This window comes from Uloborus diversus, chromosome 5, assembly GCF_026930045.1.
Source record: "Uloborus diversus isolate 005 chromosome 5, Udiv.v.3.1, whole genome shotgun sequence".
In the NCBI taxonomy this organism is placed as follows: domain Eukaryota; kingdom Metazoa; phylum Arthropoda; class Arachnida; order Araneae; family Uloboridae; genus Uloborus; species Uloborus diversus.
This window is the reverse complement of record NC_072735.1, coordinates 155,676,067-155,694,570: the sequence shown is the minus strand read 5'-3', so window position 1 is coordinate 155,694,570 and position 18,504 is coordinate 155,676,067.

Below are 18,504 nucleotides of genomic sequence, written 5' to 3'. Positions count from 1 at the left end.
GTGTAATTTTGTTTTTGTTGGGAATATTGCTTCCTCGTCAAGCATGGGGAGGGATCAGAAAAAAAAAAGAAAAAGAAAAATATAGAAGAAAGTTTCGTGATGGCCACAACATACTAGTTTTTAAATGTCCGAAATTTCAAACAAGGTGTGATCTTGATGACGTCACAAATGATGCTCTTTGGCGCTTCTTTCTACTGCGTTTCCACGCTATGATAATTAGAAGCGAATTAAAATTGCACTCTACGCTTGCTGTCAGCCTTATCGTTGCCAAAACACGCGAGTAAAGATGCAAATTAAATATCTTGCTCTGTGAATGGCAACACAGAATAGCATTTCACCATTTGTGATGTCATCGGCAAGAAATGTAAACAATGAAATTGCACCGATTTAAGTATTTTTTTAAATATTAAACTTAAACAAATTATTTAAAAAATGGCCAGATCCTATGTTTTTAAGCATGCTCTTTGAGAAAAAAATACTTTCAAAATTTTGGAAACAACCCCATTAAAAATCGATTCTATAAATGTATATTTTGTTACGTTTTTATTAGCACGTGATTTCATAAGATGTTTTGGCATGCAAAAAGTTTAATTACGAACCGTCGATCGGGAGAACTTTGAGCCACAATTTCTCTACTTTTGACAACCACACTCTTATTTTGATAATCAGCTTGCATTTAGAGGCCTAAACAAAAAAAAAAAAATCTTAAAATATTCTATAATTTTGGAAAATTATAAAATACCAATTATTAATTCCATTTAAAATGAACTAGTGTATTATCCTAGTTCAAAGTTAGCCTTACACTTAGGATAGCTTTGAGTAGCATTAGAAATGCGATGCAAAATAAATTTTTATGCAAAGAAAGTATCATAGTTGTGCGATTTTAAATCATAAATGTAAAACTAAGAGGCATTTAAAAAACCTCCATATTTTCCTCTTCAGCATCGCACAAGCTCTTTATAATGTAACTTACTGCATAAAATATTACATGTAGAAAGAGTGGAAGAAAAAAAGCATCAGTATTTAAAAACTTTTTCATACTTGTGTAAGAAGTAAAAATTCAGAGGAAAACAATTTTCAATTATTAAAGTAAAAATTTCACCTCTTTTTACAGAATTATGTAGATAAAGTTGATAAAAAAGGGAAGAAAAGAATAAGCATGTCCCATATTCAATGTTGAATCCTATTGCCTGACAGTTCTATTCTACGGTATTTATTTATCTAAGAATATTTATCGCTTATGTTACACTATGACAACGGTAAAAAAAAATTTTTGTGAACTTAAATTTGCAGTTTTGAAAATCTTTTGACTGAGTTTGTCAGCTGTAAAACGAAGTAAAGAAAGTACGTTTTGAGAAACAAATGCCAATAAAGTTAGCATTTCAATTTTTATGTGGAGTGTCTCCATAATAAGTAAACATCAAAGCTAAGCCTAACTTAGATCCGGCACAATGTTGCCCTGTAAAATGGAGTAAAATCACAAGGTCTCCGTTTTTGGCCTTTTATTTATTAAATATTTCTAAAAAAAACTTACTAAATACTGAAAAATTCACCATATGAAGGAAATAAAATGCTTAATAAATGAGTCTAATGTTAATTACTTTAAAAGGTTTGAAGGATTTCAGAAACTCCAAATTCGCTTTCCAACAGAGCTTCCAAATAGTAACTTGAGATTCGCTGTAATTTGCAAGTTACTGAGAGTAATGTTGTGAATTTATTTTCTAAAACAAAGAGACGAAAACTGATTTAGTAATTTTGTAATCAGAACACAGCAGTGCCTTCTCAATCTTTTTACTTCCTTTTACAGAAAAGGAAGTGTTGTATTCGCGAAAAAAAATTTCACTCAAAAATCGACTTTAATTTCCATTTTACTCACCCACGAATGAATATTAAGTTTTTTTTTCGACTCGACCACACGTGGATAAGTGCCTAAGAACGTATAGACACGTGAAATATCTATTATGATGATTCTCTAGCTAATTACAACGAATTTTCTCGTGACCTCTGTATGTACGTATGTATGTGCGTATGTGCGGGTGTGCGTATGTGCGGGTGTGCGTATGTGCGGATGTATGTCGCATAACTCAAGAACGGTAAGTCCTAGAAAGTTAAAATTTGGTACGTAGACTTCTAGTGGAGTTTAGTTGTGCACCTCCCTTTATGGTTGCATTCGGGTGTTTCTAAAGGGGTCTTTTGCTCCTTTTTGGGGGGAAATCATTGTTAATTTCGATGTAAACTCAAGTGGTGTTATAATTTGGTGGACATTTGGCGATATATCGCCAGTCTTTTGGTCGCCAATTCGGCGACAAATTTGGCGATTTTTTTAAAAAAAAATGTTTTACTTTGACCATTGTTGGTGATGTTTAGAGAGTAAACTATTGAATCACATTAAAATTGCCAGTAATGGGGAAATGACATTAAAGTGGAGTAAAAGGAAGTCATGTGATGCACACATCAACTCGTTTCTTTTCAATTTAATAAAGCTGGGGAAAAAAAGGAGAAAAGAAGTCGCACAAAATCAACCGGAGCGGCTCACAGTTTCCTTGAATGACTATACCTAAACGAAGTCACAGAAAAGCAGCCTTCGTAAAAATAATTTAAAAAATGCAGTGTAATAATATAGTAAGTAATATTTTGCAGTAAACCACTCTTTTAAGAATAAATCAGCTGCGTTTATTTTGACACAACCCATTCCCCATACTCACCTTGTTTTTAACTTGAAAATAACTTTATTGAGAAAAATTTGAAGATACTAACTAACCTTAGTCTATTCTTTCCTACTAAGATCTGCTATCACTGAATTACATATGTTTCTGAAAAATATTATGAAAATAAATAATGCAATTTATCCTTCGGAGAATAGCACCCAAAAGCAGTTTCTCTATGTTTGCATATTTAGCCCATATTTTTCTTTTCCAAATGAATACTTAAATTTCAATAGTTCATTTTTCCAGCATTGATTAAGATTTCATTACCTTTACGGAATATTTTTAAAAATAAATGCTATCCCTGTTTTAACGAGCGATATTCAAGAATGTTTGGGAATGCAAGAAAAAAAAAAAAGGGAGGGAGGGGAATATTTTTAATACATCTTTCAATTTCAGGATATTTACCCCAACAGGCGGCGCCACTGAAATGCTTTTTAAATAGATTTCTGCTCCAAAAATAATTAGACGTTAATCTCAAATTTGTTTCATTTAACATTTTTTATTGAAAACACGTTAATTTTTTTTCTTTTACTTGGAATATTTATCAGAAATTTTGTACTTTGATGTTAGTTTTCCTCCTAAATAAAAAGATTTTTATTTTGTTCACGTGAATTTTATTAATTTTTTAACAAATGTCAGAAAATTTTTATACGGTTTTTATTAAATTTAAAACTAAATGCTTGTACTTTTTAAATGCTTCCTTTTTAATTGCTACTTTATTTTTTTTCCTCTTTCTACGTACAGTCATGCTGTTGTAAATGAATTTTTCTGTAGTGTGAAATAGTTTTAAAAAAAAGTAATTAATTAATGTTCTGTATATTTAACTATCAATTTACGGAAAATGACATTTTTCTAGTTCTTTGAATTTACAAGAAAATATTATACTTAATCAACCGCTTCCATTTTTTCTCCTTAACAGTGCAATTTGAAAAATTCTTCAAATTTTATGGGGAATATTTTGCAACATTGTCTGATACAATTATTTTTGTTATATTAATTTTAAGTAACTTAATCTGAAGTCAATGTAACGAAATATCGAATTCTGAAAAAACACAAAGACATTTGAAAGTGTAGTCATTCCACATATGTTAACATTAGTTAACAGGAGCTGAAAAATATTAATAAGTAAGGTTGATAAATTAATCTGAAGTCACTCCAACGTAATATCGAGTTTTGTAGATTGACAAAGACGTTCGAAGCTGCGTTTATTTATTAGTATTTACCAAGAGCTTTAAAAACATTCATAATTAAGGTTGATTAAATAATCTGGAGTCACCACAGTTTCAAAAAAAAAATCCAAAATGTCACTGATTATTTCTAATTAGTTTTCCGGGATTTCATAGGTTTTACGGAAGTTTTTTTTTTTTTTTTTTTTTCTTTTTTTTTTAAATGAAAAACAAATATTTGGAGGGAATTGTTTTCTTAACTGCTACAAGTTTCATGAATGCCAATATCACATTGCTGTGAAAAACATTTTAAACTACCAGTTAGAAAATTTGTTCAGTTTCTTTATAAGATGTTTCACCTTCAGCTAAAATGCAAGCCTCCCAAATTTTGCAAACTAGGATGAAATGTCAGTCTCTGAATATTGCAGGAATTGCAAGCAAATTTGCTGTTCGGTATTTTCGTACAATTCCTCTTTTGCTTTGGCCATATTTGCTTCAGCAACTTTCCTAGTAATTCAAGATAGTGTCAAGCTATTACTATAAACATTTCTAAGTTTTCACTGAAATTTCCCAAATTATTGCTGAAACATCACTGACTTTTATTGGAAACATTTCTGATTTTTTAAAGAAAGGTTCCAGGTTTATGTCAAGAAGGCTACTGACTTTTAAAAGGAAACTTTCCTGTTTCATGCCTGGGTTTTTTTGTTTATGGATTTTAGTTATGGATTTATGTTATTATGTTACTGGCAGAAATTAGGCAAATTAAATGTCCATTATTTCCTGGAACGTTGCAGATTTTTTTTACATTTTTTTTAGTGATCCAAAGAATTCTCCTCGAATAATGTAGAGAGACAAAGGTCTTTGAAAGTGTAGTCATTTTCTTTTGATGTTAGTGTTATTTATGAAGCACTATTAATAATAAAATAGATGTTAACATTATTTACCAAGGTTTTTAAAAAATATTTATTAATAAGTATGATAATTTAATCTGAAAACGACGAAAAAGTACCAAATTCTGTAGAAGAAGAAAGATAGTCAAAAGTATAGTAATTTTATTTGTATGCAATGTTTCCAAAACATTGTTTTACGGTAATATCATCACTATAATTTAATAGAAGACCTGAAACAATATATTAAAGCTATTTCTTTATTTTATTATTAATGGCTTAGATTAGACATTTTTACATGAATTTATTTATTTTCAGTTAATTATCTTAAAAATTAATTGGAAAAAGATTTGTGAAGCATAAGACATTTATTTGAAGGAAAAAAAAACTTATCCCCTCCTTTTTCGGAAATCCTACTGGGTTTATATGATTTTCTCTTTTTGCCATCTTAGTTATCAGTCACTTATTACTCTTTCTTAAGATATACCTGTGTCTTATTATGAAAATTATTTCATTTCTTCGTATTTCTTCCAGTTGTTATACTCAGAACTATTTCGAAACTTATCAGCGAAATTTCAAGATATTCGATACCGAAAATTTTCCAAATTAGAACCCTGCAAACAAATTTCTATCTATCAACCTGTAAACATCAAAACTCAACTATCGGCCCCACAAATTCCTCGCCAATTTGGCAGCATTTGCCCTTCTGCTGGCAACCCTGTTCCATGCGGGCACAGATCGATAGTTTTCTCTTGTCGCGAAGATGGATGACTGGACAGAATCTTTGTCTCTCTCCTCTGCAGCAGCGACTGACCCTTTCTGTTCGAGGTCACCCCCTTCGCTCCATTGCTAAGCCTGAAATGCCTTCGATTCCGAACAGAGAGAGGGGGGGAGGAGAGAGAATGGCAACGGATAATACTGGGGGGCAAGGATAATCTTGAATAGTTTCGGGAAGATTGCAGACATTCTCTTACAGCGCTGCCGGAGAACCTAATGACAGCCTTTAGAGGGTTTGCCATCCCAGGGATGCGCGGATGCTGTTTGCTTAATCCCTTTTCCTGTGCTTGCTTCCACATAAGTCAGTCCCAAAGTATTTCTGTACATAGCGTGTTTATATTATATTTGCATATTCATCACGAACTGGGAAAGTTCGACATCACTAAGAGATTTCTTGGGTTTCAGTCAAACTCAGTGTCAGTTTATTACTTCAGTATTTATGAGTACATTGTTAAATTTGTATGTAATTCTTATACGTCAGCAAGACATATATAATTGTTTAAACTATCTCTATTAATCCCTTAAAAGCTTTACGGCTAAAACATAAAAATAAGGGTAAGGTGAAGGAGAATCAGATTTAAAAAAAAAAAAATCTCCTCAGTACCAGTATTCAGCAAAAGATTTTATTTTAAGTAAATAATAAAAAACTAACTGAGCCAGGTGCTTGAAATTTGTAGCCCTGGTGTAAATATTCAATAAAAATACCATGTGTAAAATTAACATAAAAAATGTGTAAAATTAAAAAAAAAAAAAAAATAATAACAAAATAAGATTTTAAAAAAGTAACGAATTATCAGCTGCCCCGAATGTGACGATTGATCTTTCTATTTTTCAGGGACGTAAACATGATTTTTTTTGTAATGTTTGTTATGAAATGTGGTTTTATACATAGTATATTGTTTTAAAGACTTTCAATTCGTTTTTGATAATACTATTTGGCATTTTTGTCTTCCATTCTGCGTGAAGCCCAGAGTTTTCTTTTTTAGGACCATTGTTGCTAATAAGGCCAAATCGCTTTTCTTTGCTAAAACTGTTGAAAAAGACATATTTGAAACTAAAATTTTCACTAGGTTTTATATGTTTTTTCTTAGGTTTTATGAGTCATTTGATGAATATGCAAAAGCAGCAGCAATTCAATCGTAAAGGAGCTAGATATTAGTTTTTGAAACATAGGGTAGCCTTATTTGGCACCCTTACGCACTCATTTCAAAAAAATGAAGATGGACTAGGGTGCCGTGAAAAAATTCTAATTCTTCAAAGGGTGCCCCGAGTCGGAAAAGTTTAAGAACCACGGGATTAATCATTTCCTAAAAAAAAAAACAAACAAACCCGCATTCGTAAACATATTTTATTTTTAAAACCAGGAATAAAGGTAATGATACCGCTTCTCCTTCTCGCTTTCTCCTTCTCTTCTTTCCCTCCTTCTCTTCTTTCCCTTTATGCCACTGGCTTGGAGACCAACTTTGTCGCCAAGACTTTTGCAAGCTACACGAATGAATTCTATAAAAGTTGTTTTCTGACAAACGCAGTGTCAATGCAAAGAAAACAACACCTATATTCGCTGCAAAATAGTACACTGTAAGTGCACTTATTTTAACGAGGCTTCAATTTTCAATATTTTCGGTAGCCCTTCGTTATCGCGAAAATTTAAACTCCGTTTTTCCCAACTTTCGGTCCTGTGAAAAAAAAGATTTATGATTAATTTTGCTAACCATATACAAAAAATTAAAAATGTAATTACTAACGCAACAGAATAAATATAAATCACTATTCTTCCATACAGATACCATTCATATTTTAATCCTTAAAAACTCATAAATAATTTATTCTCCCAAGATAACATTTTGAATTAATTGCATTTAACATGTAAGCAAATAGTAGTATGAACTTTTCTAATAATTATACTTAGACAACTATTGTCTAAGCTGCTCCAATTCCTTACCTGTATATTTTTTGAGGCATGGAACACTTGGGTTTTGTTTCTCCCGTTGATAATATTTCTAGTAATTTTTGTTTTTAACTATCTTTTTTTAAAATTATATCATTACTTTTTCCAAAATATCTTACATTTTCATTCTGAAGACGCAATTCAAGCCACCCAATACTTTTGAATGATATTTACCCGTGACATATAGGAGAATGTGGGGCGGAATGGAATACTTTATGTTCAATAAGCAGAAAAAAAATTAAATATGAAACAGAAGGCACTTAAAATAAAAGCATTGAAAATTGAACGCTAAATTTATACGTAGTATACTCATGTACATAAAAAATATTTATTGGATACATCCAAATAATACTTTGAAACAAAGCGATCAATACTCAAAAATATCTTAAGATAACTCTATAGTTTAGAAAAAGGTTTCCACAGCTCGGGAATATGAATAGTTACTAAATTATTATGAAAAGATGAAGAAAGTTCCGAAATGTGGGCCAAAGTAGCTCGCGTTTACGATATCTTAAATTTACCTGTGCTATTAAAACCTGTGCGCGTCTGCATAACAGTGTGTCCGTATACATATGTCCTCCAGATTACTAATGTCTACCACGTCAATATTGGTACTGTTGGGTACAAAACATCCAGGGATCAAAGCATTAAAATCAACAATTGCCACCCATCGCAGCAGGCATTGAACCACAGCTGGTGATGAAAGGGTTGACGAGCGAAGAGGACAGCGTGTGGAGCTCCCTAGTTTTAGTTGAGGAGTTGAATATTTTGTTACGTTACACTTTAATGGATCTATCGAAGAAAGCATAGCACTTCAATCGTGTGCACTGTTTTCGCAAAAAAGAATTGTTTTGTCATTGTCACTATTCACTACAGCACAAGTGTTAATGAACCCATATTGGACAATCTACAAATGCTATCCATCCATCATTAGACTTTGAATATAGGTCTTTTTTTTTTTAACAGAGCGCTTAATTCTATGTCTTCTCGTTAGACAAAAGGGTAAATAATTATTGGGCCCAAAAGGGAAGATACTTATATGAGAAAAAAAACTTGCATTTGCTTGCATGACTACGAACTTATATGATATTGAATCCCTTATTGGAAATTCTGGCTTCAATATTGATTTTACTTCCATAATAACAATTCTTCTTTCAGTTCTAAAATTGCATTGGTTCCGCATTTTATGTCCTTTTAAAATTTTTGTGTCTCTATTTTAATGCTAAACCTGCAACAGCTTTAGGAGTCAACATTTCCTTCAATGCGTTCATTCCTTTATCCAAATGACTGATCAGCATTCTATCGAAATATTGAAGCAGAAAAATATTTTTAAACGAGCTGATGTTTGCCTCACATACTTCCTTTTACTCCATTTTAATGACATTTTCTCATTATTGGTAATTTTAATGTGATTCAATAGTTTACTCTCTAAATATCACCAACAATGGCCAAATTGAAACCAGATTTAAAAAAAAATCGCCAAATTTGTCTCCAAGTTGGCGACCAAATGACAGGCGATAGATCGCCAAGTGTCCGCCAAATTGTAACACCACTTGAGTATACATCGAAATTAACAATGATTTCCCCCCAAAAGGTGCAAAAGACCCCCTCCCCTTAAAAACATCCGAATGCAACCAAAAGACGAGATGCAAAACTAGACCCCACTAGGAAACTACGTATCAAATTTCAACTTTCTAGGACATACCGTTCTTGAGTTATGCGACATACATACTCACATCCGCACATACGCACATCCGCACATACATACGTACATACAGACGTCCCGAGAAAACTCGTTGTAACTAACTCGAGAATTGTCAAAATGGATATTTCGCGTGTCTGTACGTTCTTAGGCATATATCCGCGTGTGGTTGAGTCGAAAAAAAAAAACTGGGGGTGAGCAAAATGGAAATTAAGGTCGATTTTTGAGTGAAAATTTTTTCGCGAATACAATACTTCCTTTTTTGTAAAAGGAAGTAAAAATTAAAAGAACGAAAAATATCGCGAAGCATCGGTACAAGTTTTTGCGGGCTTAATTTGCCACCCCTATGCAGTTGCCATCAGGGGCGGACTGAATCCCTCGAGAGGGTGCCAACCTTGGGAGAGAAAAAAAAAAGGGGGCAGCGGCTTAGTCCGCCCCTGGTTGCCATCCGAACTTTCCATTTTGGATAAATGTTAAAAATTTGCCTGTACTTGCTTCATAAAACCAAATGAATTCTGTAAAAGTTGTTTCCCCGCTAGCGTAGTGTCAATGCAAAAAAAGCAACATCTGTACGTTCTATGTGCACTGAAATTGCTTGAAAAAATATTTTCACAATTCACTTCTCATATAAAAGATAGTCGCTTGCTTTTTCGAACGTGAATAAAGCGTCTTTATTTCCCCTTCCCATCTAACCTCCCCTTTTATATTTATTTATTTATTTCAATTCGCAATTTATTTCGGATTGGCTATTTCTTACACTCTTTTTTTTTTATTGTTAGGTGATTTTAGTTTTGGAATATAATTTAACTTTTAAGGTACTTAACTTATTAGGTACCTACAGTGATTATGAATGATTATTCTTTAAATTGAATCGGTTTTATGAAAACACATTACTCTAAGGATATTTATACGAATACGACATAATGTTGTCCTTTTCATTTTCGTTATGTCCACTTTAGAATATTTTTTAATTTAACATCGCCGTTTTTTAACAATTTTTCAAAACTTTTTATGTTACAGCAGCTTCCTTTTCTTACAGCATTGATAAATTATCTTGTGATGATTTGCTCAAAGTTTTATGGTAAAACTTCTGAAACATTAAGATTTTTGGATCATGTTCAGTATGAATAAAAAATCTAAAAGATAGACAGATTTTTATCCTAAATCATAAGTTTTAGAGACATTGGAATTCGAAAAGAAAGGGGATGGAGAATTTTCAAAAAATGTAAACTTGCTGCAGTCATTGATTGCGAAATTTTTAATACATCAGAAACAAATTTATTTATTTGAGATTGCTTATTGATCGTCCGGTACATATGTCACTTAATCTGTCGTCTCTGTGCTTGATAGATACTAACCAAGTGATCCTTTTTATTTTCATTCAGTAACTTCCACCAAAAAAAAAAAAAAAAAAAAAATCGCACAACTTTGCTTAAATTCATCGATAAATCAGCTTTATTTTTTTGACATAAACACTTTTCTTAATCATTCTGTAAAGAAAATTTTGAAAAAATTAGCTATCTTTCAACATTTAACGTAAGAAAAAACGCCACTCCTGTAACGTCATAAGGAAAAGGTAAAATGTTGCCTATAATATCTTTTCACCGGTTAACAATTCAAAAATAAAAAATAGTTCAACAAATTTGCATAATTTCGTTCTATCAACACATGAAAGTTTTACGAACATGTCTCAGTTTGTTTTTCAGTTGCTTAAAAAATTTAAATCTTTTAAAATAATGCAATTTTATGTAATTTTAGACGCTTAGATACATAGATGTAGTATTATGTAAAACTACATCTATGCTTAGATACGGTAATTATGAATGAGACTGAGTTACAGTAACGTGGAGTCCTGGCAGATTTGAGGTAGGGAAAAGAGTTGACTGATTTGTTTTACATTTTAATGGAATTTATAGTTTAATTTAACGATTCTTTTTAATATGGAGGTGTATTTTGATTTTTAAAAGATTTCTAGAAATTTTTGCGGTTTAATTCATTTTTGGTGGAATTTTCATATTTAAATGAAATTTTTTTGCTAGATTTTCAAAATATCCAAGTTTTTCAAAATATTGTTACGGACACGCGTTACTGCAATTCCGCCAACTTTTATAATATTATGATTCATTAGTGTTCCTTTTGTTTGACATTTAAAAATCTGTCAAGGAATTGATGTTTATGTAAAGTTATAACTTATAGAAACACAAAGTAATCAACTGGCTACAATCCTTGATTGAAAAAACTTAAAGTTATCAGAAACGAATTCAAGTAATCGTTCTGCTTTGTTTCCTTCATTCGCAATTCAAATAAATTTTTAGAAAGCCTGCAATCTCTGGGCAATGGCTTCTGAAAGAGGTAAAATAAAAACTGATCCGCACTTACACCCGCATAATGACGCATCTAATTTGTCGGCGCAAGATTAAAATGTTTTACCTCTTTGGTAAGTTTCTTAAATCACCACAAGGTGTTCCAGAACAGTGAATCATTTTTCTCTTGATTTTGTGTATGTTTTCTGCCCAGTTAAGCCTTTATTATAGTCATTATTATTGAACTATTTATTGGCAGTGTTATTTTTCGCTGTTGTGGTCACCCTTCGAACGGTTAAATTCCGCCGCGTTTCCTACTCATTGACGTCAAATCTTGTAAGCAGCTAAAAGATGAGAGATGCTGAAATAAATAAAAAATAAAATCAGAGGTGATGTTGAACTGTTGGAGGAGGCCCGTCATTTCGGGGTCAGAAAAGGGCAATACCCCTCTCCCACCCCTGAATTTGGGAAATCAATGTTTTCCCTTACATTTGGGAGTTGGTTTTGTTACTTTTCGATATAATAAATATGCATTGAGTGTAACCCTTTGACTCTTACTACCCTGAAATTTTTCTTTAGTGTCTTTCCCACTAGTTGGGCCGAATCAGAGATAAAAAGATGTTTTGAGAACTACGTCCAAATTTGTTTCTGGGTGAATTGAAAAATCTTACCAATTAGTGACCATGTTTTCTTTAAAATTCTCTCTGAAATAACGTTCCACCTTGTTAAATATATGACTCAAATTCGGAATCTCGAATTCATATTTAGTTTCCCTTTAGGAGAAGAATGATTTGTTTTGACAATTTCAAACATTCACTTTTGTTAATTAGTGAAACAATAAACATTATTATTACTGAACAATTTTCAAGTACAATGTAGCGTAGAAAGTTTGTTCCACACATGAGCAAAATTGAACTAAAAACATTTTACAGTATTTATTTTAAAACGAGCTGATGTGTGCATCATATGATTTCCTTTTACTCCAATTTTATGTCATTTTCCCATTATTGGCAATTTTAATGTGATTCAAATGTTAACTCTCTAAATATCACCAACAGTGGGCAAATTTAAACCAATTTAAAAATAAAAAAAATCGCCAAATTTGTCGCCAAGTTGGCGAAAAAACTTGGCGACCAAAAGACTGGCGATGTAGCGCCAAGTGTCCGCCAAATTATAACACCACTTGAGTTTACATCGAAATTAACAATGATTTCCCCCCAAAAAGGAGCAAAAGACTCCTTTAGAAACACCCGAATGCAACCAAAAGGGGAGGTGCACAACTAGACCCCACTAGAAGTCTACGTACCAAATTTCAACTTTCTAAGACACACCGTTCTTGAGTTTTGCGACATATATACGTACATACGCACTTCCGCATATCCGCACATACATACATTACATACATACGTACATACGGACGTCACGAGAAAAGTCGTTGTAATTAACTCGGGGAATGTCAAAATGGATATTTCGAGTGTTTATACGTTCTTAGGCACTTATCCGCGTGTGGTCGGGTTGAAAAAAAAAAAAAAAAACTCAACATTAATTCGGGGGTGAGCAAAATGGAAATTAAGGCCGAATTTTGAGTGAAATTTTTTTCGCGAATAAAATAATTCCTTTTTTGTAAAAGGAAGTAATAAAAATGTATGAAGTTCTATTTGAGGTTTAAAACAATTGCTTTATTTGCTTACTTAAGGAACTAGTTGTTTCTAGTTCAGTTTTTAGATGCATATATGTTGCGCTATCATAAATTAATTCAGTGATTTAATGTGTCAATGTCTAAGTCTATACACTCAAAAATTAATATAGACTTTTTTTAGCTGTAATTTTTTGTTTAATTTCATTTTAAATCATCAAAATACTATAAACAGGGGTTCCCTATTGAGAAGTCACGGGAGGTCACTGTGACCTGCCAAAAATATCCTTATTCGGCAAATTTTGTCTTTTTTTTATGCTTAACTTGTTTTCTCATTATGTTAGGTAGGTATGTGTTCATGTTCATATTTCATCACTCGGTAAAATTTGGAGTTTCATTCGGATATAAAGATAATATCAGCTTATACAGTATAGGTTAATTGTCTCCAGCTCAATTGTGACTATTCCAGACTGATGATCCCAAATAAGGGTAAAAATCCTTAATGAGCTGATTGATATTGCTTGTTATCCTTGAATGCCCGGATTCTCGTTTGTGTTACTGTAATTTTATTTAATTTCGAACACCTTTTAATATCAGTACTGAATTTAGACGTGTTGGATTTTATAACTTTATATTAAACATTTTGAAAATCATAACATTTATTGCTTATCTTCATTAAATTATCCATTCATGCTTATGTATTTTCACCGCTTACCATTTATTATTTTTGCTAGTTTGCTAGCTTTTCCGATCCTGCAAATAAAAAAACAAAATATGTAAAAGGTAACATCACAATGTCAAATTGCACAAATTTGCAAGGAACTGCAGACACGTGTTTTGTGGTTAAGAGGAATATCTTCTTCAACGTACAAGTGAGTTTACGGATAAAAAGAAGTTTCTGTTAGATATCTTTTCGCCAGTAAGTTCACTTCTTATGCATTGAAAAATGGGGGGGGGGGGTCATTTAGCCCCGAAATATTGTCATAGAAAGTGAGCATGGGAACGAAAAAACATCCAACAAAAGCTTCTTTTTATCCATACCTTCATTTTATCCATCACTTATTTTGGGTTGAAAAAGGGCTTCCTTGCAACCCCGAAACTTGTGTTTAAATGAGATCCGGAATGGGGCAGACATTTTATCCAGCCCTCCTCTCCCCGTCTCACACATTCTTTTGATAACTAGAGAAAAAAATTCAAGCCCATATACAAAATTATATTGCGAAAATGTTGAGCAAAAATCTGGCACTAGTACATAGTAAAACAACACAGCAAACTGAGAACCAAATTTTAATTTTTATCTACAACAGAATGTCAAAAATCAGAAAGTGAGGAATCCGAATGTCAAAAATCCGAATGCACTTACAAGAAGTTGAAAAGAATTTCAAAGCTCTCTCAGCCGAAAATCAGTGCTTTTTACTTCCTTTTTACAAAAAAGGAAGTATTGTATTCGCGAAAAAATTTTCACTCAAAAATCGACCTTAATTTCCATTTTGCTCACCCCTGAATGAATGTTGAGTTTGTTTTTCAACTCGACCACACGTGGATAAGTGCCTAAGAAAGTATAGACACGCGAAATACCCATTTTGACGATTCCCGAGTTAGTTACAACGAGTTTTCTCATGACATCTGTATGTACGTATGTGCAGATGTGCGTATCTGCGGATGTGAGTATGTGCATATGTATGTCGCATAACTCAAGAACGGTATATCCTAGAAAGTTGAAATTTGGTGCGTAGACTCCTAGTGGGGTCTAGTTGTGCACCTTCTCTTTTGGTTGCATTCGGATGTTTCTAAGGGGGTCTTTTGTCCATTTTTGGGGGGAAATCATTGTTAATTTCGATATAAACTCAAGTGGTGTTACAATTTGGCGGACACTTGGCGATATATCGCTAATCTTTTGGTCGCCAAGTTTTTTTTTTGCCGATTTGGCGACAAATTTGGCGATTTTTTTTTAAATCTGGTTTTAATTTGGCCCTTGTTGGTGATTTATAGAGTAAAATGTTGAATCACATTAAAATTACCAATAATGGGAAAATGACATTAAATTGGAGTAAAAGGAAGTCATGTGAGGCACACATCAGCTCGTTTAAAAATGAGTTCAAGTCGAATTTTCCTTACAGAAATTATTTCAACTTTCTTTCTGTGAATCTCAAGCTCACATAAACGCAATGTTTTTTTAGAAGTTCATTCAATTTTCTTTTCTTAATTTATTTGTAATAGCTCCTCACTGAGTGCATACAATTCTGTAAATATTTTTCTTTTAGCCTTTAGGTTCAGTAAACAATAATAGCAGATTTTTTTTTAAATTAGTTTAAAAATGTATTTACATATTGTAACATTATGTACTGTATTGTATGTTATGTAAATACATAAAGTATAAAAATATTATTTAATAAAATGACATACTATTTTCCTAAACAGTATATATTTTCTTGGTTATTTTCGAAAATCAGAACAATTTGAAAATCCTAACTGCCTATAGTCCCACTGAATTTCGACGCTCTACTCTATTCAAAGATATTTTTTTGTTCAAAAAAAAAGTGGAAAGAAAAAAAAACTGAAATGTTGATCTAGAAAAAACTTTTCCTGGGATCGACACATTCTTTTGTTTCAAGTCTTTCTTAACGTGTTTTCTTTGAACAAAGCAAAGTCAACAGTTACAATTTATAAATGTGGGTTTCCCTATCTACTGTAGACCCTGGGCATGTAACCCAACCTACAGGCCTTACAACCCCCTATAGGGATTACATGCCTATGCAGTAATGCAGAACTGTCGTGGACGTATTCATCCACTTTCCTTATAACTCTCACTTTTATGTTTATTAACATAATTTGTGCTAATTTGTATGTAGAGTGTACTTTTCTTATGCACTGAATAAATGCAAATAAAATTACATCTCCAAACATTTTCTTATATTTCAGAAAATTTTCAACGTTTCTGTTTTTAAATTATAGTGTTCATATACTTTGAAATTTTGTTCGTTAAAAATCCATTTGTACATCTGCATTTGTTCGGTATGCCTATCCTTCTCCTATGCATTCTCTTCGCTTGCGTTGTTCTCATTCGTTGCTGCAAAAAAAATTTTTTTTACTATAATCTTTAAAATGCTTATGATTATTATTTAGAAATATCTAAACTTTTCATTTTCTCGAAATATATGTACAGTCCCACATGGTGGAATTATATATTACACACACATTATGATATTAACACATTTTTTGTTAACTACATGTTGAATACTCAGTCTCGTAAATGACTCATACGGGGGATGGGAGCAGACCCGATTAAACTTTTAAATTAGGGGAAGGTTGGTCTCATTTTGGGGCCCCCCACATTTTGTTTGAGGAAAATTTTCGAAACATTCTATGCATATTGATACAGCACTGACTGATGCAAAGTGGCCCAGCAGAATTCATATTTAAGTTAATTCCACCTTATCGACTGTCAGAGCTTTTGTTTATTACATATATTGCATTTGAATTCTCAGCAAATATGGGAAGAATACGCTGAATTAAATTTGAATCTTTACAAAGGAAATTAAATGTCATGAAAGTGCATTGTAACAGAGTTAAATCAAATCCTAAATTTGAAAATCTAGCTCTTAGCCTCAAAAAATGCAGTTAAAAGCAGAAACTGGAGCAGTTTTGCAGTGATATTTTGGCCCCCTAAAACTTCTGAGGTGAGGCTCAAGCTTCCTGAACCTTTTGGGCAATCAGGACCTGGATGGGGGCATGGGAGGGGGGGGGCAACTGTCCCCCTACTTTCAAAAGAAAGGGCTTTGTCCCTCCACTTTAAGTTCAAAAATTAACATTCGATCAAAAAATGGTAGAGTTGGTCGATTCCATGTGATTAAAAAACGAAGAATTGAACTTCTTAAAAGCGCGGTTTATATTTTTTCTTATACTATCATTTCAACTAAAATGGAACTTTGAATTTGTTGTAGAGAGTCTACTCTGTAACCGCTCATCCCGCTATTTTTGAGGCCGTCTTTTAACTTTTTTTGATAAAATCATTTAATCAAGGTAGTCAAAGTCCAATATTGTCTCTTTTTCGAAAAACAAAAGAAAGGTCAGTTTAGAGAGGCTAACTGCAATTTCCCTTGACTCTCACCATTTTGGTGCACCAGCTGCCTATGGGACCCCTACTAGCAAAATTTCTTGCATCAACCTTGACAGATCTTGATATTATACTGACGGCGTCAATATTGACGTGTTTCATACTGCATAAAGCTTGCATAAAGATTAAAAAGCAATATTACTATAACAACACGTATGCAACATTGCATTCATCTTAAAATATCAATATTGATATTACCTTAAAATAACAACATTGCATACATGTTGATGCCGTCAAGATGATATTGATTTCATGCTGTCGCCGTCAAGGTAATTAGTACACAATAGAGCAGGTGGACCTTCGTTGATACTTGCGCATGCGCACAGTTCTTTCTACCCAGCGTCCCTCGCATTGCTGGCACATTGATTCAGTCGGTTCAGAGGAGTTGCACGTGGCTTTGCATTTTTTAGGCTTCGTTAAGTTGGTTGCTTAGTTATTAGTGTGGAATAGTATTGTTTTAGGAATAACTTATGAATAACTGATATTTGCATTTGTTTATTAATATAGTACTAAACAAGTCATATCGCAGACGATGTGCGATCAATGTTAGAAATGGCCGAAAATAACAAAGGACATGAAGTCCAGAATTTCGTATTATCACTTCAATCTCACAAGTAAGATTAATTTTATTCAATGGTTATTATGTTATTCTTTGAGATAAATTCATATGTTTTGTCCATGGGATATTTTCAATGCTGACATCCATTTGAAAATGTACTTTATTGTATTTATTTATTATTTTGCTACCTTTACTCTTAAATGTGCTATAAAAACTTCCGCAATTATTTCTAAATAGGCATTTTATGTCTTTATAATACAATTAGAAGCAAGAATTTAAAAAATAAGTCAAGTATTACGCAAAACGAAGAAACTTTCATTTTTTTAAATTAAATTGCGAGTACTATTAATATCTTTATATGAATTTCCGATCAGATGTCAGCTTTAAGAAAATATTCTCAGACTAGAAAACTATCTTGAAGAATAACAGAAATAATTAAAGAATGAAATTTAATTCTCGAGTTTGAAGTGAAAATAATACAAATAAATAAATGGATAAAACACCTTGCAAACGTGCTGATTTCATACTGTCATGTCAATGTATCCTGATATTTTCCTGTCATACCAATACGTATGCAATATTACAAAAGCAAGATCATCTTGCCTAGACCTTGATTTCATGCTGTCATGACAACATCTTGATATTATCCTGTCATATCAATACGTATGCAAGATTACAAAAGCAAGATCATCTTGCCTAGA